The sequence below is a fragment of the Pteropus medius genome, unplaced genomic scaffold (genome assembly GCF_902729225.1).
Source record: "Pteropus medius unplaced genomic scaffold, Ma_sr-lr_union100, whole genome shotgun sequence".
In the NCBI taxonomy this organism is placed as follows: domain Eukaryota; kingdom Metazoa; phylum Chordata; class Mammalia; order Chiroptera; family Pteropodidae; genus Pteropus; species Pteropus medius.
In genome coordinates, this window is record NW_024342474.1 from 2,782,134 (window position 1) to 2,807,762 (window position 25,629).

The window sequence follows — 25,629 nt, forward strand, 5'->3', positions numbered from 1 at the left end:
AAGGAAGGAAGGAAGGAAGGAAGGAAGGAAGGAAATTAAAGAAAAATACAAGTTCAAAGAGTAACTCCAAACCTAGCATCTCATGTGTGGGCTCCTCCAACAGCCCCTCCACATGTACTTTTAGTTTGCCATTTCTCACTTCTGTTTCGTTTCTCAGAGTTCCTGGTCCAGGCAGAAAATGTTGGGAATCTTCGGGCAAGAGGGAGCAATGTACTCCCATTTCATAACCAAGTTCTCAACAAATTCAGAAATAAAGGAATGCAGGGGGAGGTAATATATATTAGCTTGATTTTGGTAAATGCTAAGTTGGAGTACATGGCTTATACATATGAACATGCAAGCTTCCTAATACTGCATCTCAAAGTTAGAACCAGCCACCTGGTTACAGATAGCAATGGACTGGTGAGCCCTCTGCTACAGAGGAGTGACAGAGGAGGTTTGCTCCCAGCTCCTCAGAGGCTGAAGGGCAGAGCTCTGCTGAAAATGCCCCATTTATTCTCTACAAATTTAGGGATTTTGTAAGTCTTTTCCCCCTACCTAGGGAGGATGAGGAAGGAAGTGGAGAGTGTAATGCTGATTAGCTCTATGCTCAAAGAAGGAAACATCTTAGAGAATAATTCCACCCCCTCCTCCAATGCCCCTTAACAGATCCGAATCTTGTGACTCCCAATCTTTCTATTAGAGAGCACCTAAAAGAAAGATAAAGGGTCTGTTTGTGCCGTTGTTCAGATGCATATCTAATATATAGGCAGTTTTCTTTAAATCGGCTATTATCTCTACTTATCTCTGGTCTATATATATGTAAAACTATCTACAGGTCTGGCAAAACTTGCCCTGTCCTAAGGCTTAGTTAAGGCCACTAAAGCAGTGGTGAAATTAGACAAAATTAAACTGGTTTATGGCAAAGTGCCCCAGAATGCCAAGGTATTAATGTAGCCCACAGGGACCAGTGATGTTTTCCCTTTTCCCAACCTCTGGAATTAGAATACAAAGCAAAGTCCTTGAGAGGCCATGCATGTGAAAGGTACTGCCATACAGTTAAGTGCAGAGTAATTGTCTCCCTCCTCTCCTGGTGCAGAGACACATTTTAATACATTTGAGAATGGAAACAAAGGAGTGGAACTTTATTCTTAATGTTGAAATGACATCATTCTTTATTTAAATGCTTGATGACACTTTTGGGAGCATAGTAATTATAGTTGCAGCTGAGAATAAGCCATTTTCAACCTTCCTCCTCTGTTTCTTAACAGGGGAAGAAATGATGAGAAATCCATCAGAATGAGGCAAGCAATCTTTGACTACATCTATTGATTCTGATTTGGGCCCCAGAAATTCTCTTCCTTTTTCCTTATTTTAAAAGAAAGGGCACATGCTGGGATTATTAGCACTGGGGAGTTGGAGAGCAAGTAATTCAATAGAATAAATAATACATCATTTATTAGAACCGTTCTTTAGGGATTTATACCAAATCACTTTACTAGCCTCAATGCATAATATTGAGTAAGCTCTGACAAATTTCAAAGAGTTATTACTTTGTGCCTCAACAAAGATTCTTGATATATTGCCTAAATTAGACAACATATTAAAAATTATTGTCAGGCCAACACCCTACAATTATACTTTTATCTGGGGAACAGACAGCTTGGTTTACATGATATTAGTATCTTTTGGATGTGCATCTTTACAATTTCAGCTGACCGAGTTTATCAGTGAATCTTTTTCATACATGAGCACACTGATAAGCAGACATACTTAAAGGAGTATGGAACATAAGATGATAAACATTTTAGAATGAATTGAATTTATCTGTCAATGGTAGTAATTGAAGAAATTGGCTGTGTGTTGGATGCTGGGATGTGCTGCCAATACTCTCATTCAGGAATGAAAGACTAATTCCCACAGCTGCTAAGAATGATGCTAGAATTCAGCCCTTACCTACCAGCTCTTTTCAGGAGATTACCCTGAAAGAAGAAAATTGCCTCACCCAAGATCGCATCTTCTTCCAGAGACAGCCCACATCTGATGGCTAATCAATGCGGGGATGTAATGACTAAGTCCCAAGTGTCAAGTCAGTATAGTTTTTAAAGGCCACCCCACCTCTAGAATTCCCAAGGGGTGAATTTGATTGGAGCTGAATCACAGGTCAATTTATTCCTTTGCACAATCCCTGTTCTTCATGCTAATGTCTATCTGCATCTGCTTTTTGGTGAAACTGAACTGCAGTGGGCTGTCAATACAAAATTATATTCTGAATCAAATTTTCTACACACACACAGACACACACATTTAACACCTACTAATCTTTTACATCCATCTGCTGGCCCACGGGTAAGATAAAAGAAATACAGCCCTCTCTTTTCCTACCTATCTTGCTGTACCTGTGAGCAGGAGTAGTGTTGCTATAGATTACCAAATATGGGGATATTTTATTGGGCACAATCCCAGGGGCTATATGCCAATTAGTTTGACAACTTTAAGTTCTTAAAAGATACAAGATATCAAATATGGCAGAAGAATAAATAGAAAGCTGAATAGGCCTATCCTTATTAGAGATATTAAATTTCTAATTAAAACATCTCCACCAAATTAATCCAGGTCCAGATGGCTTTCCTGATAAATTCTGCCAAATATTTAAAAACAAAATAATCCAAATCCTACTCAAAATTCTTGAAAAAGTAGTGTAAGAGAGAACATTTGCCAACACAATTTATAAAGCCAGCATTATACCGAAAAACAAAAACCATAGCATTATAAAAAACATAGCATTAAAAAAACAGCATTATAACAAAAAACATAGGCACAAAAATACTTATCTAAATATTTAAAAATTAAGCATGTGTATATAGATATACATAAATTATATACTTAATTAAAACAAATTTACATTATATATAAATAATTACCAAAATAATCTATCATGTCTAAGTGTCATTTATTGTAGGGTTGCAAGGCTATTTAAATTAATGTATTTACTATATTCACAGAATAAAGGAGGAATATATGTGTTATATCAGTAGATGCTGAAAAGGTGAATAGGATTATATTCAAACCCATTTATGAAGAAAAAACTTTTAATAAAACCAAATTAATTAAAGGCATCGACTTCTCAAACTAATGAAGAACATCAACAAAAAACCAAGGGCTAACACACTGAATGATTTTCCACTAAGGGTGGGAACAAGGCAAGGCGTCTGCTCTTACTACTTTTATTCAGCATTGTTCTAGATATACTTTACAGTGCAGTATGGCAATAAAGAAAAATAAAAGGCTTAAGTATTTCTGAGAAAGAAATGAAATTTTGCCTTTTCACAATCTGGAAAGTTTGTGTTATTGTTTTGAATATGTTTGTTGTTTGGTTTTTAATCTAGGTAGTCAAATTATACAGTGCTTAGATCTATCTTTCATTATCGCCATTCCCTGCCTGCCCCCGCCCCGGCCCCCGCCCTGGCCCCCACCCCCGATCATTTTCACTTCACTCTTTATCTTATTTTTGTTTATTTGGTTGTTTTCAAGCCTTTCTTCAATTTTTATTATTCTAAAATTTTTAGTTAAATCTAGTACTTGTAATTTAGTTTTCATGAGATCCTTTTGTCATTTTCTTTTTTGTTTGTAGCAATGATGTTTTTTGAATTTTTGACTTATTCTTCAATTTCTGAATTGAATCAAAAAAATATTTTTATAACTTTCTGGATTTTTGCCTATTTTTATTTTGAGTTTATGAATTTCTGATTTAGGTATTTCACTAGTCTCTGCAAATACTTTATAGGTATATTTAAACCAAGCTGGAACACTGTTTTACAATTTAAGTTTCTTCTGCTTTGTTGTTATTTATCTTTGATGGCGGAAGATTTTTCATCTACTGGATTGCTTTGATTTTAGTTTTGTTTTCATTGTGGGACAGTTTTTTGTTTTTTTTTTAATGCAAGTTGACTAGATTTCCCTCTTTTTATTCTTAGGTCTACATTAATAATTTATGTGTGTCTGAGTAAAGGGTTTAAGGGAACACACAGGAGTAATGGTTTATTTTTTGGAGAAATGGACAGGCATGTCTTTGGATTTTGTTCTTCTCTTTTGTTTCTGGGAGACTTAAATTCTCCCCTTACTTTCTTCTTTCCTTTATTACCAGATCTGCAGGAGATGCACCCTTGACCCTGTTCACTTCATTTATTTCCAGAAGAGATCACATTTTGAATTTGCCTCTCCAGATCCTGCATACTTTTGTCAGGACCAGGTAGGCTGCCCCAAAATATCTGACTATGGCATATTGATTACTTTGAATTAAAGTTAGTCAGTAAGCACCTAGTGCAAGAAGGGTACATTGACCCTCCCTTGTCTTTTTAAATGCAGAAAATAAATCTCCCTGAAAGGAGCCCACTTCCATGCAAGGGAGAGAGACACCCTTATTGTTAGAGTTAAGGAAACCAGAACCAAAAAGCTTACATAAACAAACCTTGTTACCTCTTTATTAATTTACTACCCAAACCCAAACCTTGCTTAGATTCCTTACGAATATGCACTAACTTTTTTGATGTCTTGTCAATTCTTCACAAACTTATTGTTTCTTTATCTAAATAGTAGAAAAAGCTGGCTGGTTTATCATTTCCCTGAGCATTATGTCATGATCTTGAGCATTGCCTGTGATCTGTGCATACATATTAAATTGATTTTCCTCCTGTTAATCAGCTCTTGTGTCAGTTTTGTTATTAGTCCAGCCATAAGAACTTGAGGAGGATAGAGTCGTGTGGATTTCTCCTTCTCCCCAACACTGTCAAATACCTTTACTGTAACCAGTGTTCAGATCTACCAGGTCTCAGACCAATTTTAGAGTTTCTGTAGATTTTGGGGGACTTGCCATTTTAGATACAATTTTGTCTGAGACGCACTATTTTTTTTTCACCCAGTCTCTTCAGACACCACCTTATTTTCACACAGGCTTACAGAGTGAGGTCACGGTCATGGCTGCTGGAGTTTGATGTTAATTTCTTTCCTTATACTTTGAAAACTGTGGTGCTCTCTATGTTCAAGTTATCAAAGAAGGAAGTTTTGTGTGGTTTTGTGTACTCATCTTTTTGGTTAGTTTGCCTTTTGGAAGAAGAATAGAAAGGTTTTAATCTAAGAAGCTGGTGTTATTCTAGGGCAACCCAAAGTACATTCCATCAGTTTAGCAAATAATTTTTTGTTACTTACATTGGTGTGATTTTTATCTAGTGCAGATAATCATGTATGAAATTGCTGGAAAAGGCAAAAGCTATAGAGACAGAAAGTAAATTTGTTTTTGTCAAGAACCAAGGAATGAAGAGGTAGGGAGTTTCTACTGATTGATACAAGGTTTCTTTTCTTTTCTTTTTTTAATAGACTTTATTTTTTAAAGCACAATCAGCTTCACAGCAAAATTGAGCATAAGGTACAGAGATTTCCCATAAACTCCTTGACCACCCCTCATTCCCCCCCACACATGCAGCCTGCTCCACTATCAACCTCCTGTATCAGAGTGGTACATTTGTTGCAACTAATGAACTTACATGTTATTATCATTCAAAGTCCATAGTATACATTAGGATTCATTCCAATTGTTCTACATTCTATAGGTCTGATGAATGTATATTGGTATGTTCCACCATTATCGTATAATAACAGAGTAGTTTCACTTCCCTAAAAATCCTTCATGCTCTACCTATTGGGGTCTTTCTGGGATGAGAAAATTGTTGAAAATTAGATTGTACTGATGGTTTAACATCTGTGAATATACTAAAAAAACAGTGAATTGTACACTCTAGTGGGTGAACTGTATGGTATATAAGTTATAAATTAATAAAGTTGTTAAATATTTTGTGAAGAGTTTCATTGTTTGGATGTTTTCTTTTTTCATATTTCTAGTCAAGTATAAGCTCACTCATAGACTATGAATTTTTTAAATTATTAATATTGGAATATTTTTAACTTTTCCCTTCTCCTACCTAGTAAATGGGTCCTTGTTTTGCTTGCAGTTTTGTTCCCTTTGCATCCTCCTCTGAGGGTTAACTTGTAAAAAAATTCTTCCTCTTTTATCTGTCATGAAGGTTTAAAAAAGAAAAGAGTGCTATAAAAATAAGGCATGCATATTCTAAGGTTTCAATGGGAAGTTTTCTGATAATTTGGAGGGGGTCAGTTGTGTTACTATAGGAAATGGATGGAAAAGAGCTATTATTAAGCATTGCTGCAATCTAAATGTCATGTTCATATTACTTGAGAAATTCAAACATAAATTTGCTTATTTTCAAATTATGTTTTGGTTGTGAAACTGTTTCCTTAATGATTATTGGAGCATTTGGATCATGGCTTTAATATATTTGTAATTTGAGGGAACATAAAGTTTAGTCCTCAGCTGAATCCCAGAAAAAAATCTCTCTAGACTTGAACCATTTGTTTATTTTGTCCCCCATTTTTGCCAGCTGGTTAGAACTAGAATACAAAAGAATAGAGGATTGCGAAGATGGAGCCGAGAGGCTATCAGTATATCATCACAACAGAAGAGATGTGGTAGAGACAGTGCTAATGGCAGAAGTGAAAATTGTGAGAACATTTGTTTTTCTGGACTGTATATACCATCCAGAGAACTACACTCTTACAGTGCTTTGTGTCACACTAAATTGAGAAATTTAAAAAGAAAATAAAATTAAAACATCTTCTGGAAGTATCTAACTGGAAATTACTTTTTATTCTAAAATCTGTTGACGTACACTCTTTTTAGATGCCTACAATTGGTGAATGCTAGGTATGAAAGAGCTAAATGTGAGCTGTATGATCGTATACAATTTTTGTAATCTTACCAAACCTCCGAATTTTTGTTTAAACCAGGGATTATACTAGAAACCTCATGCAGTTATTGAGATTTAAATGAAACAATATATCAAAAGTAGCTGAAACATAATCGTTGTTTAATAAATGCTAACTTCATTTGTTTCCCTCTCCTTTACTCATCATGCAGAATTTCTGCTAATCTCAAAAGAAGCCGTACATTTACATGTAGATTATCTTCGGTCGAAAACCACAGGGAAAGATAATTAAGTTTAATCGATGAGCACATATAAACGCACATTAACAGATGCCCCACTTTATAGTGGCAAAGGCTGACTGCTTTACAAATGCTTGTTATAAAACATGACATTAATCAAGAAGACTAATTTTGACACTGATGTGATTTGAAGTGCTTCCACTCAAACTCTACCTAGAGAAAGTAAGTTATTCACAAATAGTAGCAATTGGGGCAAATTCCTGTTGTTGATCTTACCTTTTTAGCTTTTCTGCCTATGGGAATATGATTAATTTCAAAGTGTAACAAAGAGAATAGGATACTGAGAAAACTTGAAATTTAATTTCTTGATTAGTTAATGGTTCAGCTCTTAGTATTTTACTTTTATTCAAGTCATTTCCTAATTACTATTTTATGTGCTCTGATATGGAACATTCAAATGTAGGAAAGCAGATAGACCTCATATTTTCAGTACATTCTGTTAATTAATCTGATAATAAAATTTTTTATTATAACACTTACCACATCATATTGTATTTGGATATTTATTTGTATGTTTTGATGTCTAGACAAATTCCAAGAGGAGATAATATATTTAGATTGCTCATATTGTTTCCCCGGTGTCTAGAATTATGCCTGGCACATATGTATGGCATATATGGTGCCATAGTTGTTTAATATGGCACAGATTCACCCATGATTGTTTAATAACATTGTTTGAAAAAATATTTCAAGTTTTATTTGATATTGATTTATACCACAAATAGTTAAATGCTATGTGCTGAAGTAAGCTTAGGGAGTTTAGTAAGAGAGATTGACTGTCATAAAGGTTGCACTCCAGCTGTACAGAGAGCATAGAAGAATGTTAAGAGTGTAGTAGACTCCAGAGCTAGCTTGCCTGGATTTAAAATCCACTTCTATTTTATAGCTGTGTGATCTTGGTCAGGATACCCACCTCTATGTGCTTCTATTTTTCTCATTTGAAAAATGGACAGAAGAATAGTATCTTAAAATGATAGGATAGTTCCTAGTACATAATAAATGTACATACTGCTAAATTAGGGCTTGCTAAATATAAGAAAAAACAAACAATTACAGTTTACTATGTGTAATAGAAGAAGGTGTATAAAGTCTATAGTAGGCAGAATTCTGAGAATGATACTCAATGACCCTAATCCTTATATTACCTCCTCCCCTTAAGTATGAACAGAGCCTGTGGATATAATGAGATATCACTTCTTGTGATTGTGTTATGGTAAAAGGAATTTTTGCATCTTTAATTAAGGTTTCTAATCAGTTGGTGTTGGGTTAACTAAAAGGGAAAGTATCTTTTAATAGGCCCTTTAAAAGCAGAGAGTTTTCTCTGGTGGTACCAGTGGAAGAAGTCAGGGAGATTGAAAATATGAGAAGGATTTGATGTACCATTGCTGATTTAAATATGGAGAGGACCACAAGATGGAAAGCCTCTCTGGCAGGTGAGAGTGACCCCTGGTTGATAGCCAGCAAGGAAATGGAGATTTCAGTCTCAAAAGCACAAAAACTGAATTCTGACAACAACCTGAATGAACTTGGAAGCTGATTCTTCCCCAGAGCCTCCAGGGAAAAGCCCAGCCCGGTTGGCCAACACCTTGATGCAGCCCTGTGAGTCCCTAAACAGAAAACACAGTGAAGCCTGCTAAGACTTCTGCCCCACAGAATGTGAGACAATAAATGGATGTTATTTCAAGTTACTAAGTTCATAATAATTGGTTATATATAATAGAAAAAAAATAACACAGGGTCCTATGGAAGTATGTAGCAGGCTCATCCTTATGGCTTCATAGAAGTAATGATGTGAAGCTGAGAGTTAAAATGATGAATAGAGTTAGCAAGGAAAAAGCAGTGGGAAGAGAAACTCAGGTTTAGAGACACACAGAGGAATAAAGATGAGAAAAGTAAATATACTTGGAATAAAAATAAGATCACAGGGTGACCTGCCAGGGTGAGAAGAGTGACAGATGAATATGCATAATTAGTAATATCTAACCAACCAGGCCAGGAGGGGTCTTTTAAGCCAAATCATGGTATTTACATATTATTATTTATATATGTGTGATGTCACATGTTTCTTTGGGAAGCTATTGAAGGATTTAAATAACAAGATAGTAATGTGGTTAGAATTTTCTCACCTTTCCCTGCTAAGAATATACTATTCATATTTCAAATGCATCCTCTTTTTTAAAGCTTTCTGTTATTCCCAAGGCTAACTTGATAATTTCTTCCTCTGTTCTTCCACACTTCTTCTGAAGTCTTACATTCACTGAACATAGATCGTTTTAGGCACAGTTCTAAACACTTAACACATATTACCTCAGATATTCATTACTCCAACCCCATGAGATAGGCATGTGTTCTTACCCACACTTTACGTATAAGATCGGCTGGCTGTGGAAGATATTAGGGGTTATGCAAGACTTCGTGGCCTCATTCCGTAGGTAATAGCCACTTCATTTATATACAATTATGACAGATCGATCAACAAGTATTTATTGAGTGCTATTAAATAGCTTATCCAGGGCTAATTTTAGGAAGATTTTTATGAGGTAAGCTGAAAGGAATCATCAGTTAGTATCTGTTCCTGCTAAGTACATAAATTTGATTTTAAAGATGATAAAGATTAATTTTTTTAAATTTTAATCATGGTATTGAACACATGTGACTTTTAGCTCGACACTCTCACTAAATGAGCTATACCTTTCCATCTGTCTTCTAAAACCAAAGACATATTATCTTATTATTTTAGAGTATTATTTACTTTCAGACTTTCCCTGAAGCTCTGTTGTTTGTTTTTCCTACTGTAAGAATATTGAAGACTTCTGCTAGGTCTTATAGACAGTTTTAATCAAGGCTTCATTGTGCACAAAAATCCACACCTGATTATGCCAAAGCAAGTTGAGGGTTGTTTTTCGTTTCACTGAGATGTGGCATTTTTTTTAGGTCTCCGATTGCTTACTTTGCCTTAGACATTTCCTATATTAATTAAAATGATGATAGTTCCACTGTTTAAATTCTTCTATTTTAAAGAGTTGAATAAAAGGGAGAATGCCTTAGAGTATTTTTGAAACTTTTGTGTTTTCACTGAAATATGAATATGTAATTTCATTTCTCCTTCTTATACCCTTTGAAATTCCAGAGAGATAAATATTTGGAGTCTAATTTATACACTCTTGATCAACAATTTAAAAATTGCTCTTTGTCAAATAATAAAAGAGCATCTCTTTCAGATGTCAACAAAATTAAGGACAATGTACAAACCTATTTTTTAATATTTCAAGATGATTTCATAGAAAATAATTTTAAAATAAAAGGATGAGATTATGTCATAACACTGTTAGACAAAATTTTGTAATTACTTATCATTAAAGTGGAGTTTTAAGCTATATAATAATTTTTCTATATTTGAAAGTAAATACTGATGGTTAAAAACCTTAAAAATGTTAAGATCCTTGACATCGGTTCTAAAATTTTCTTTCAGATACTGTAACATTTGGGTTTAAGGAGAATGAGTTAACTGTCTTGTACTAGTTGTTATAACTATGACAGGCATCCTCACTCCTCAGCAGGGATAGTAACTTGTTGCCCCTTCACAGATGGAGGGTATTTCTTCTCCTTTGGCTGCATTCTCTTGCAGTATTAGAAGTAAACATCTAAGTGTCCTGACTCCACATTCTGCAAATATTACATGGCTCTAGCATTAATACTTTTTTGAGAGAAACGAGGTAGCTTCTCCAGGTAAAGCCTGAGACTGAATGCTGCTGGCCTTTTAAGCACAATATTGAATTCAGTCCAACAGTGGCATTTGTGCTAGACCAGCCCACAAAATTTGCTCCACTGAGGCATTTGGTAAAACTGTCCATAAGGTGAAATTGTTTCCTAAGCATTGAGTGACTCTGCAAATTAACAGTTGTATGTTTTTGAAATGCAAACAACATGTAAGAGTTGATTGTCATCTATTCCTTTTTCTTGTTGCTCAGTTTTGCTCTTCTGAAATCTGTTTAGATAACTAAACACTTCTCTTAGCTTATGTACAATTGCTTGCAGGTTTCTTCCTTTTTTTCATCTGCCAAAATAAAGGCTCTTTTTTTTTTTTAACCATACCTCACTATTACAAGAAATAAACACATTTTTAAAAGAAAAATAGGCAGGGTAGGAAGGCCATTTTTGGTTCCAGAGGCTAACAGAGGAAAAGATTTTTTTGTTTAGTGAGTATTGTCTTAAAAGTCATCTTTTAAATGCATCTCCATCAGTGAGAATTCTGTTTGACTTGGTAGTGAATACATAAACAAATGGTATATGGTTATATGTAAAAACCTGAAAGTAACAAAACTGCAAAATGACTCAGAATGAAGAAATATTTTCCATCACAGCCTTTGTTATTCATAAAATCTACTTGATTCCTATTTTATTTTGAAATCAGTATATAGGATTGGATTTCTTCTGTCACAAGAATATACTTCTAGAAATTGAACAGTAAAAGATAGTCTAAAATTCCATTTGGGCACATGGCAAGGACTTTTAAACCTTAATTTTATTTGTGTGAAATTAATACGTTTTATTAAAATATTTACTGAATACGATTATGATCAAAAACTGTTAGAAGCTGAGAAAACATAATCATAGCCTCTGCATTTAAGGAGTTTGGAATCTGTATTAGTTATCTATTGATGCTTAGCAATTTACACACAGTAGTTTAGAATAATAAACAATTATAATCTCACCATTTTCATGCGTCGGGGGTCTGGACATGACTTAGCTGGGTCCTCAGTTTAGAGTCTTCACAGGCTAAAATCCAGGGTTCAGAGGAGACAGAGTTTTCATCTGAAGACCCAGCTGAAGGATCTGCTTCCAAACTCACATGGTGTTTCAGCATTGAGTTACCTGAAATCTATCAGATTGAGGGACTCATTTTTTGCTGGCTATTGGCCAGAGGCAGTTTTTTGTCATGTAGAACTCTCTAACATGTTCAATTTCTATATAAAGATATATATTGTTTATTTAAAGCTATATAAATTTTAATTATAATTATAAATTTTTTATGTGCATGCAGACATACACACATATATACACACACTTCTCTTTTTCTTATTTGTTTCTTATCAACTGTGTTCTTAGGGAGTTCCCTAAAAACTCCATTGCCTACGGAGTTTCACATTTGTGTTTGCAGATATTTTCTACCTGATGAATTTGTGTATCTACATCTCGTGTCACATGACCCAGTCCATTTTGACTTCACCTTGCCTTTTTTAAGGACACCTGCAAAATAATTGAAGGTAAGTAATGGCAAAATATGGGAAGTTAAAGGATATATTCTAGTATAATGATTCAACCTAGAGTGTCGTCTATTAGCTTTAGTTCATAAAATGCTAGAACTTAGGACTCGTACATATCATGTTTTATTTTTTTTTCTATTTCATTCTAGAAATGCTCACTATAGATACTAAGTAACTGCTGTTTTTCATACTTAAGTAAGACTTGTCAGCTGAATATGAGGCACCATGTTTGAGTTTCTCAATTAGCAAAGACCTCTATTCACTAATTAGAATCCGGGTGTACCTGAGCACATTATCACAGCAGAGGACAGAACCAAGAGCCTTGTAAAAAACAAAATCTTCTATGTGCCAGAAAAAACTGCCTTCAGGTTATCTGGCATTGGCTTATGTCAGTTAAAAGGCACGTTTTGTTTCTTTACAATTTACATTATTCCCCCACCCCAATATTTTTTCCTGCTGTTGTTTTGATTTTATAGTGATTCAAGCAAAATCATTATTAAGAAATGATTGATGAATACAGTAGTACCTACCAATTATGCACGGTTGAGATGTCAGCTACCTTCACTTTATCACCTATCATTTTGATATCTGATGAATATTAACATTTCTCCTTTAAGCCAATAATAATATTTTTTTTACAAAGGACGACCTTATTTTTCTACTGCACTAACATCCAGGTGTAACACAGAAATGTTAGAAAAATCTATATGATACCAAAACTGCCAAATGAAAATTTTCAATTAGTAATTCAAATTGTTAGTTAATATGATACCAAAAATCTGGATACTTGGAGACTTCCAGATGACTGACAAGTGTTCATGTTTACCCATATGTCTTGCTGTTTTGATGCTATACTGATTAACTTTCTCTCTTTCCCAACCTATAATTTTTTTCCTTCTAATAGAAAATTGAAAGATTCGGTGAGAAAAATTAAACAAATTTTATTTCTTCAAACCATCATTAAATTGAACAATGTGACAGATTTTGGAATTTAACAGTGTGTGGTTTCTAGCATAGTGAATGGGCTCAGCTTTGGCAACATGCTTAGCTAACTTTAACCTAATTCCCTGAATACATAGTTCCTCTAAATTTTCCAAATTATTATGAGCTTTCCGTAACTTATTAACTCCAGCTCTTCTGCACAGAAGCACATTCCTGTCAGGGTCACACTCTGAAGGTAATTCTTGCATAATTCATCATCACTTTTCTTTTGCTGTAGAGAAACAAAAAGAAAAAGGCCAATAGATCATCATAATAGGAGCCTAAACTACTAAATATAATGACAAAACTTTTAGTTATTGTTAAGAAAAATTTGAACTGAAAAAAATAGTTAGAAATACTATTATGTGGCCTGGTTTCTTATAGGTGCATTTAAATACTGAGGATCAGAGATCTGAGTCTAAATCCTGTGTCACGTTTCTGCAGTTTCTATTAAAGGCATAAATCCAAACTTCCGAGACAATATTAAATCACAATTTCTACAAAATCTGTAATAATCTGATTTCCTCTTAGAATATTCCTAATAAGTACAGGATAATATCTAGAAATATCATGATCTCTGTGTACAATAGATTAAAAAAAAATTCAACATCTGCATTTTGTTTCCATTTGTCTTTATGATAAATGGTGTAAAATGATTTATTTCATATAAGAAGCTATTGAAAACATCTAGAAAATATTGAAAAAATTATATGTTTTCTGCTATACTGAAATTTCTAATTTAAACGGATTCTTGTATTATTTTTTAAAAGACACTGATAGAACAGTACATTTTAAAAGAGTTAATTACTTAGAGAATATTATTGTGTTTAATTTCTATGCGTCAACTAGCTTCTGTTTTCTGACCCCTTGCTCATAACTCCTCTGTTTTCATGGGCCACAATGGGTCAGTTTTTCCTGTTTCTTACTAAGTCTGTCACATAGACATTCAATTCAATAGTCTTTTACTAAAACCTGCTTCAGAGACTATGCCATGAGAATATATTGCTGCCTTCTCAAATCTCTGACCTAAATGTTAATTTTGCCACAAATTTTGTACAATCAGGATATTCTTTATATGTCATAGAATAGCTTACAATTGGAAAGCACTTTTTGTATATTCTGCCCAACTTAATATTGTAGCAGTAAATTTTCTAACTTTATTCATTTAAAAAATTAAACAATACTAATTCCTTTCAGTAATACTAAAATTATTTTTAAAATATGACATTTTGAGATTATTTTAGGATTGGTGTTCAATACCCTGTTTCTTTTATCTACATAGTTAGAGATTTAATTTTAAGTCTACAAATACATAAATATCTCTAAAAATAACTAAGGGAAATTAATAAGTGATATGAATAATTAGTTTCCAGAATAAGAAATATAAATTGACAGTAAATACATTATGTTACTCAATCTTCTTGAATATTAAAAAATGCAAATCAAAATGAGGCATTATTTTTTTCCATATCGGATTAGTAAAAGTCAGAAAAAAATTACTAAGCATAAGAGTTTTGAGAAATAGAAGTGTCCAGGTAATTTTAATGGGAGTGTAAATTAATACTATGCTTTTGGAATTACAACTATCTTAAAATTTTAGTTTTTATCATAAATGAGGTTGAATATTCTCAAAAGTTTTTTCTTTATCTATCGAGAGGATCATATGATTTTTATCCTTCACTTTGTTAATGTGGTGTATAACTTTAATTGATGTTTGCATGTTAAACCATCCTTGCATGCTGGAATAAATTCTTTTTAATCATGGAATATAATCCTTTTAATGTATTGTTGACTTAGGTTTGCTAACATTTTGTTGAGGATTTTCACATTGTTATTTATTTGGGATATTGGCCTGTAATCATCTTTTTTTTCTGGTATTCGTTTCTAGTTTTAGTATCAGAGTAATGCTGTCCTTGTAGAATGAGTTTGGAAGCATTCTCTCCTCTTCAAGTTTTTGGAAGAATTTGAGAAGGATAGGTATTAAATGTGTTTTGAGTGGTAGGATTCACCAGTGAAGCCATTTGGTCCTGGACTTTGGTTGATTGAGAATTTTTTTATTACTGATTTAATTTCCTTACTAGAAATTGGTCCATTCAGATTTTCTATTTCTTATTGGTTCAATCTTAGAAAATTATGTTTCTAGGAATTTATTTCTTCTAGGTTGTTCAGTTTGTTGGCATTCAATTATTCATAACAGTCTTTTATGATCTTTTGTATTTTTGTTATATTACTCTTTCATTTACTTATTTACATTTCATTAATTACTCTTTCATTTCTGATATTATTTAGCCCTCTCTTTTTGTCTTGGTGACACTAGCTTAATGTTTGTCAATTTTTTAAAATCTTTTCAAAGAACCAGCTCTTATAGTTTCATTGATTTTCTCTATTGTTTTTCAGTTTCTATTTTATTACCACTCTGATAATTATTATTTCTTTCCTTCTATTAATTTGGGGTTTTATATGTTCTTATTTTTCTCTCTTTTGTTTTTAGGTGTAAAGTTAGGTTGTTTATTTGAGATTTTTCTTGTTTTGTGAGGTAGGCCTGTATCGCTATGAACTTTCTTTTTATAACTGCTTTTCCTGCATCCCATAGATTTTGGAATATTATTATTTCCATTTTCATTTGTCTCAAGGTATTGTTTAGCATTTTATTTTATTTTATTATTAGTTTCAAGTATATAGTACATTGGTTAGACATTTATATAGTTTATGAAATAATCCCACCGATTTCTCTGTCTCTTCTCTGGCTCTACACATAGTCACTACATTACTGCTGACTATATTCCCTAGGCCGTGCTTCCCATTCCCATGACCATCTATCAACTACTAATTTGCACTTCTTTAATCCTTCACTGCTTTCTCCCCTCACTCCCTCCTCTCTGGCTGTCACCAGATTGTCCTCTATATTTGTGAGACTGTTTTCAATTAGTTTGTTTTTTTTATTCCTTAGATTCCAAATATAAGTGAAATCATATGGTATTTATCTTTCTCTGACTTATTTCACTCAACATAATAACTTCTAGGTCCATCTGAATCATTGTAATTGGTAAAGTTTCATTTCTTTTATGACTGAATAATATTCTGTTATATATGTGAACCATAACTTCTTTATCCAGCCTTCTGTTTATGGGCATTTAGGTTGCTTCTATATCTTGGCTATTGTAAATAGTGCTGCCATGAACATAGGGATGCACAGACTTTTACAAATTATTGTTTTTGTTTTCTTTGGATAAATACCCAGAAGTACAATTACTGGGTCAAAAGGTAGATAGATCCATTTTTAATATTTTGAGGAACCTGCAGGCTGTCTTCCATAGTGGCTGTACCAATTTGCAATCCCACCATCAAATCCCCCTGGATTTCTTTGTTGACACATTGTTGTTTAGTAGCATGTTGTTTAATCTCAACACATTTCTGATTTTTCCAGTTCTTTGTGTGATGAATATTCAGTTTCATACCATTGTAGTCTGAAAAAATGCTTGATATGATTTAATCTTCTTAAATATTAAGAATTGCTTTGTGACCCAACATATGATCTATCCAGGAGACTGTTCAATATGTACTTGAGAAGAAGGTGTATTCTGCTGTTTTTCAATAGAACGTTTTATCTATCTATCCATCTATCTATCTATCTATCTATCTATCTATCTATCTATCTATCTATTTATCTAATTATCTATCATCTATCTATCTATTTATCTATCTATCTAATGTGTCATTTAAGACTTATATTTCCTTATTGATTTTCTGTCTACATGATCTACCCATTGATGTTAGTGGGGAATTAAAGCCCCCTACTATCATTGTATTGCTGTCAATTTCTCCCTTTAAATCTATTCATATTTTTTCTATAAATTAAGGATGCCCACACTCGCTACTTTAATTCAACATAGTAATGGAAGTCCTAGCTACAGCAATTGGGCAAGTAAAAGAAGTAAAAAAGAATCTATATTGGAAAGGAAGAAGTAAAACCATTACTATTTACAGATAACATGATACTATGTATATAGAAAATCCTGAAGACTTCACCCAAAAAATTGTTAGAACTAATAAATGAATTTAATAAAGTTGCAGTATACAAAATCAATATACAGAAATTCATAGCATTTCTACACATTAATAATGAACAATTAGAAAAAAAAATAAATGTACCAAAAGAATAAAATACCTAAGGATATAAATTTCACACCAAGAGGTTGAAAGACCTGTACACAGAAAACTATAAATTTATGAAAGAAATTGAAGAAGACTCAAATAGAAAGATAGTCCATGCTCATGGATTAGAATAATTAATATTGTTGAAATGTTCATACAACCCAAAGCAATCTACAGATTTGATGCAATTCTTATCAAATTTCCAATGGCGTTTTTCACAGAATTAGGACAAATAATTCAAAATTTTGTATAGAACCACAAAGATTCCAGATAGCAAAAGCAATCTTGAGAAAGAAGAACAAAGGTGGAGGTATCAGGCTCCCTTATTTCAAATTATAAATTGTAAAGCTATAGTAATCAAAACAGCATGGTATTGGCATAAAAACAGACACATAAATCAATGGAACAGAATAGAGAGCCCAGACATAAACCCATGTACATATGGTTAATTAATTTATTACAAAGGAGACAAGAATATACAACAGAGAAAGGATAATATCTTCGATAAGTGGTATTGGGAATACTGGACAGCCACATGCAAAAGATTGAAACCAGATCACTATCTTACACCATACAAAATTTAACTCAAAACAATTAAAGACTTGAATATAAGACCTGAAATCATAAAATTCCTAGAAGAAAACAGGTGGTAAGCGTCTTGACATTGGTCTTAGCAATTTTGTTTGTTTGTTTGTTTTATATGACTTCAAAAGGCAAGGGAAAAAAGCAAAAAGTAAACAAATGGGACTATATCAAACTAAAAAGTTTCTGCACAGAAAAGGAAATCAACAAAATGAAAACACAACCTACTGAATAGGAGAACATATTTGAAATCAGATACCTAATAAGAAGTTAATATATAAAATACATAAAGAACTCATACAACTCAAAAACAACAAAAAAAAAAACACAATTAAAAAATGAGCAGAGGATCTGAAAAGACGTTTTCAAAAGAAGATATGCAGATGACCAACAGGTAAATGAAAAGATGTTCAACATTTTTAATTATCAGGGAAATGCTGTTCAAAACCACAGTGAGATATTACCTCACACTTATTAGAATGGCTATCATTAAAAAGATAAGAAATAAGTGTTGTAGAGGATGTGGAAAAAAGAGAACACTTACATACTGTTGGTAAGAATGTAAATATGTACAGCTACTATGGAAAACATGGAGATTGCTCAAAAAATTAATAATAAAAGTACTGTATAATCCAGCCATTCCACTTCTGGGTATGTATCTGAAGAATACAAAAACACTAATTTGAATTGATATGTGCACCCCTATGTTTATTGCAGCATTATTTACAATAGCCAAGATACAGAAACAACCTAAATGTTTATTGATAGATAAATGGTTAAAGGAGATGTGGCGAATATATATACAATGGAATATATACAATGAACACAAAAATGTATGAAATCTTACTATTTGCATCATGGAGGGAACCTGAGGTATTACACTAAGTGAAATAAGTCAGATAGAGAAAGATAAATGCCATATAATTATACTTATATGTGTAATCTAAAAAATAGAAAATGGACAAAATAGAAAATAGACAAACAAACAAAACCAAAACTACCTCATATACAGAGAGCAGATTGGTATTCACCAGAAGAAAAAGGGCTTGGGGAGGCAGGTGAAATGGGTGAAGGGAGTCAATAGTATGGTGATGGATGATAACTAGACTGATGGTGATGATCACTATGTAGTATATACAAATATCAAATTATAATGTTGTACACTGGAAACTTAGGTAATTTATATACCGATTTTACCTCAATAAAAAGAAGAAAAGATTTTTAACTAAAAAATTGTAATTATTACTAAAAGATTCTTACTTTCTCACAGAGTTTTTCTCTGAACCTCTAGAAATATTATATTTACTTTTGGAGTTAAAAATCAGGACTCATAAAATTAAATTGACTAACAAAGAAGATAAAACTAGTAAAATTAAAATAATTTATAGGAATGAAAATCACAGAAGTGAGGTAGAAATGTCACTGCCCAAAGAGTAAATATTTGCTGAATTCTCACACTAAACAAAATATAATAAAACTTCAACACCTTTTTAATCTACTTACTTATACTATCTCATCACAGGATACCACATTCGAATAGCAAACATAATGAAATATATTGAGAAAGAACAAAGGGGTCATTAAAATATATGTAAAAGTAGAACTAGTCCACAAAAAAATATTTAAATATCTATGGTCATAAGTGTGGGTTGCTTTCATGTAGTGCTTTGGTTTATGTTGCTGTTTTTACTTGACAAACTTTTTCAAGTAATAAATGTTTATCTTAGGCATAGTGGTACAAGTTTAAAATACTTTTAAAAAATAGGCAAAGATAGACTTTTATTCCAAAGAAGACATACAAATGGCTGACACGTATGTGAAAAAGTATTCAACATCTTTAATTATCAGGGAAATGCAAATCAAAATCACAATGAGATATAACCTCATACCTTTTAGGATGGCTAATATCTAAAACACAGAGATAATAAATGTTGACATGGTTTTGGAAGAAAGAGAACCCCTGTGCACTGTTGATGGAAATGCAAATTTGTACAGTCATTATGGAAAACAGTATAGAAGTTTCAACAATTTCAATTCTGGGTTTATATCTACAGGAAATGAAATTAATATCTCAAAGAGATATCTGCACTTCTGTATTCATTGCAGCATTATTCACAGTAACCATGATATGGAGACAATCTAAATGTCTGTTAATGAATAAGTGGTTATAAAAATGTGGTATGCATATATATATATTGCAATATTATTCAGCCTTTAAAAGAAGGAAATCCTGCTATTTGTGAGAATATGAGTGAACTTGGAGGACACCAAGCTAAGTGAAATACTGTATGATTTTACTTCCACATGGAATCTAAAAAAATCAAATTCATAGAACTAGACAGTAGAATGATGGTTGCAAGGGAATGGAGGGTGACAGAAATAGGAAGATGTTGGTCAAAGTGTATAAACTTTCAGTTATGAGATCAATAAGTTCTGGGGATCTAATTTATAAATAGTGACATTATTGATGAGACTAAGAGACTAGATGAGACTATTGATGAGACTATTGATGAGACTAAGAGAGTAGATCTTAAGTGTTCTTTTTAAAAAATAAAGTATGTGAGGTGATAGATGTATTTTTTAACTTGATAGTGGTAATCATTTTATAATATATACACACATCAAATCATCACATTGTCCATATTAAATATGCACAACTTTATTTGTTAATTATACTTCAATAAAGCTGGAATATAAAAGTTTTTTCTTAGTTTTATTCACATAAATAATCCAAAATTATGTACATAAAGATATTAAGCACAGTAATAGAAGCCAATAGAAGCCATCTGAGCTTCTAACAATGGAGAAGCAGCTAAGATATTATCTGTTAGAGTGCTATGCAACTGTGCAGAGAACAGCTGTTTGAAGGCATTGGGAAGATTTTTATATAGTCACAGGGACAGTTGCCCACTTTTAAAGATTTAAAAAATGCAAATTCTTAGAAATTATATATTTTTTGTAAGTATATGATAAATGTTCCTAAAATTTTCCAATTTCTCTTTTAATATTTCCCAGACTTCATGTGATGCTGTTATTCTTCTCAGACCAGAAGGACATTTACTTTTCATTTGATAACTTTCTGTTACTTTTGAATTTGTTTCATAAGTAGAAAGTAAAAAGGGATAGACTAGAATATTTTAAACTTTTTATTTTTACACTAATGACAATCAGTATATGATGCCTTTTGAACACTGGCATAAAGATGTAATGTACACAGTTGAGAAAGAGTGAGGTCTCGCTAAGAAAATAAGTTTTAGAATCATTAGCAGTGGATTTGGATGAAGCCATCTAGGTAAATCTGTATACTGAGTAAAGCAAATAGATGGAGGACTTTAACATTTAAGGAGTAGATGTATCAGAGGATACAGGAAAGGGAACTTGATCTTTAGTAGCATTCAAAAGAATTTAAGCAAATGAATGAAGAAGTTGAAAGTTTTCACAGAGAACCGGAAAAGAGAGTTTTATCTGATATCAAGAAAAAAGAAATTTTTAAAGAGAAACTATCAATTGCTTTAAGGGTTGGAGAGAGATCAATTAAGATAAATAAATGTGTATTTTCTACCATGAAACCCCATAGCCATTGTATGTGTGTGTGTGTGTGTGTGCGTGTATGTGTCTGCGTGCATGTATAAATGTGTGTATATATACATACATATATATATGAAATTAATATCTCATATATATATGAAATTAATATCTCATATATATGAGATATGAAATTTATATATTAATATATATTTATATATATTAATATATATTAATATATATATATTGGTTTTGGCAATATGGAAGTCATCGGTGTCCTTAGCAGAGTCATTTCATTAGAATGGTGGAGGTAGAAACCAGTTAGTACTAGATTGAGGAGGAAATGAAAAATGAAAAATTGAGGATTGTAAGTTGGATATCTTTTTTAATAAATTGGCTCCAAAGGGGAAAATAGAATAAAGTAATACCTATAAGAAGCTTTGGGATGAGTATGCTTTCTTTATGATCCACATGGTTAGACCTGAGTCAGTTTAGCAGGAATGTGTTTTGTGAAAACATCTGAAAAAGAAACAAAACCTGATAATGACTTAAAACTATATCTCTCTAAGACCAAAAGAGAGAAAAGATAGAAAAGACTAGTATTTTTAATATTTAAATATTAATGAGAGACCATCCAAATAATAAGATGGTATTCTTTCCCCTTAAAAGTTTTCTACATACATGTCATCTTCATGTGTAAAGTCGGTAATGCTACTCATGCTTAAATAGTTCATGAAAAAAAAAATAAGGAATAGAAAATTCGTGATCATATGTCCCAGAAGATTCATATTTTGTTCAAGAATATCATCAAAACATCATAGTGTAATCTTCAGAAAGATATCTAAATTTCAAGGGAAATTTTTGGTGAGTTTATAATTTTCTTAAAAGTTTAAAAGGCAAACCAAATTCATCAAACAACAAATCCTTGCTCCATGAAGCTTTCACAAAAACGAGAGGATAACCTTTGCATTTTCTTATTCCAAATAAACTATACATGCCTGAGCTTCAAAGAAAACACATTATTGTTTTATATTTCTTGCCCTATACTTGAAGCAGTGGACTTGGAACAGGCCCATTAACAGAAGTGTGTCCTGGAGGCATCCAGGCTTTTTTATTTTATGGCAGCAGGTCTGTTTTTATGGGTAGCGATTCTGTGTTAAAAAAATGGAATGAATTGAGATCAATTTTACTGCATGGAAGGCTAAAGGAGTACAGTGTACTAAGAACATATTTTGCAAATGCTCTCTTTCACCAAAGCTCATGCAAAGAGGGAGGAAGATAATGAACTCTTAGCTGAACTCATCTTTTCTTCACTATTTGTAAGAGAGGAAATTTTAAAAAATGCAAATGAGAGCAATATTTTTGCTGATAACAGTATGAGGTCATTTTGGGTCAGATTATTTATGGAATTGTTAGTAACCCTGCATGATTAGGACAGGCTCTACCTTTTTTCTTTTTGCCTTTTTATGCTGTGCTTTCTCTATTGTTTCCTTTTTAAAGATTCCACACATGAAAAGCATACTGATGTACCTGGCACTGGCAAATCGGAGAACTTATATCAATAAAAAGTGAAATCTCTATCATTTTAATTAATGTGATTTATTAGAGTTGAAGCTAGATAAACAACTCCTGCTGGAGTTCCATGTAGTTCTCTCATTGATGTTTTAATTTATTGAATACCTCTACTGGACTGCCTAGTTAATTTTGATACACTATCCAACAACAAAATCCACTATTGTTACTGCTGTTGTCTGTAAGAGCTTTTGCAAGATCCAGCTGCTTTATGTCCCGTGTAAAGATAAGGTCAGATAGAGAATGTCACATTGTAAAATGGTTACATTAAGCAATCAAAATTGTTATAAACCACAAATAAAATGGTAGAAAAGGCTAGGAAGAAGAACATTGCTAGAAATTTTACTTCTTATCAACAAGGAAAACATTTCTCTTGAAATAACTTCAACAGTTCCCAGTTTCACTGTGTGGATAGTGATATTACTCCTAACCCTGCTCTTAAAAATGTATCTGTATCCAAAATGACAGAGACAAAATTAAATTTGTATCTTAATTTTAACCCTGGCCTAGTTCTAGCATTTCATTTAATATCTTCATATAGTGGGATCTATTATTTACAGTTGTATAGTATTAACTCAAAATGGCATTGTGTCCATTTGACTCTATTTTGAAAGACGCTATTATATAACATTTATGCATATGTTGTCAAGATCAGCATTTGGTAAATTTTACCCACTCTTAAAGTCAAACTCAAGGTCAACTATTTCAGCTTATATTGATTTTCCTACTTCTTGGGTCGAACCTTTTATTAGCTCTATCACAAATTTTGACACTCAATTATATGCCAGGGTTTATTTTTCATTGATTGAAAATATGGTCAATTAGGAATTAAACTCTTTAGTATAGTAATCATATAGTACTTTTTATTATTATTATTATTCTCACAATTACTAACACAATCTGGAAACTCAGCAGAGATTCAACAAATGCTTCATTTAGACAACTGAAAATATTAGGGCAGCTCCTCTATAATAGATATCAAAAAGAAGATTGTTTTATAGTTAAGCTTTAGTACTAGATGTTCCATCGCCTTGAGAAATCTTTCTTCCAGTTTTTATGGAAACAAAGAAATTCCAGTGTTGGAAATGACTCATGAGGTTATATAGTCTAATTCCTCTAATTTACAACATAACTAAGAAGTGATTGGCCAATCTCTGGTAAGAGAGAATTTACTACTTCCTGGAGCAGATATACCTATTCAGACAGCTCTGACAGAACATTTCATATTAAGCTGAAATTTGTCTCCTTGTGACTGCTATAGACAACAATATCATCCACTATGGCCACCCTCTTGAAACAGCTTTGGTGTTTGCATTTGTCTTTTCTGTTTTTTGTTTTTTTGTTTTTTGTTTTTTTTAATAATTCTTCATATCACTTCATATATTGGTTAGTATGCTTTCAGCTATAAGAAATAAGAAATTCTGGTGCAAATAAGCTTAAACAATATGGAAAATTATTATCTCACCTAACAGTAAAAGGTAGGATAGACTCGAGTGTTGGTTAATTTAGCTATTTAAGGATGATACTAAAGACTCACATTTTCTTTTTTTCCCTCTTCCATCATCCTTGGTGGTATCTTCATTAACATATCAGATGAGAAAAGGAAGAGCGTTGAGCTTTTCTTATACATCTCTCTTAAGAATAAGACGTATTTTTTCCAGAAGGTATCATGTCTCATTAGCAAGAGTTGGGCAACATACCCATTCCTGAAGCAATTTCTGGCAAAGGTGATGAGGTTACCATAATTGTCTTAAAAAAATTATCTGCTGTAAAATAGAGTCAGCAATATTTCTGCTACACAAGGTTTTCATATGCTTTTTTGTTTTATTTTTTCCCTCTCAACTTTATTGAAGTATAATTGACATGTAACATTGTATAAGTTTAAAGTGTATGTGTTGATCTGATACATTTATATATTGCAAATGATTACTGCCATTGTGTTAGCTAACACCTCCATCAGCTCACGTAATTACTTTTTTGGGGGGGTAAGAACATTTAAGATCTAGTCTATTTGTTCTTCTTTATCCAGATAATTACAAACTACTGTATTTTAACCCCTTCTATGTTGCAGGTCATTAATGAGTCACTATAGTTACTATCAAACTGTATCTAATAGAAAAGTCTTCTGATAGCACTTTGACAAAAATCTACTAAATAAATGAAAATTTCACTTTTTTAATTAAGTGAAAAAGGAGTTTAGTTAAAAAGGTGATGGGAGTTCCTTGTGAAAAGAAAAATGTTTGTTTGTACATAATCTATACTTATCCTTAGAGTATATCTTTGTTTTTTATACTTGGTGAATATTATTTTAGATTTACATTCAGTTTAGTATGTGAAAACTCCCACATGCTCAGAAACAACCATTTCATGTGTTGAAATATATCATGAGCTTATCTAAAAATACGGGTGGTTGTTTTCAGACAAAAATGGTATCTTTGGTGACAAATTCCTGTTCTTTTCAAGGTAAGAAATGCTGAGGATTTAAAAAAAAAT

The 25,629-nt window shown here is 32.4% G+C and overlaps 1 long non-coding RNA gene across 1 annotated transcript in view; it reads left to right on the top strand.

The window, feature by feature from the left end:
* Positions 1-25,629, top strand: part of LOC120604988 (uncharacterized) — a 254,697-nt gene that overhangs the window by 227,147 nt on the left and 1,921 nt on the right. Inside the window, exon 4 of the long non-coding RNA XR_005653476.1 lies at positions 12,216-12,321. This is a non-coding gene — a long non-coding RNA (uncharacterized LOC120604988). The remainder of the gene's footprint in view (positions 1-12,215; positions 12,322-25,629) is intronic.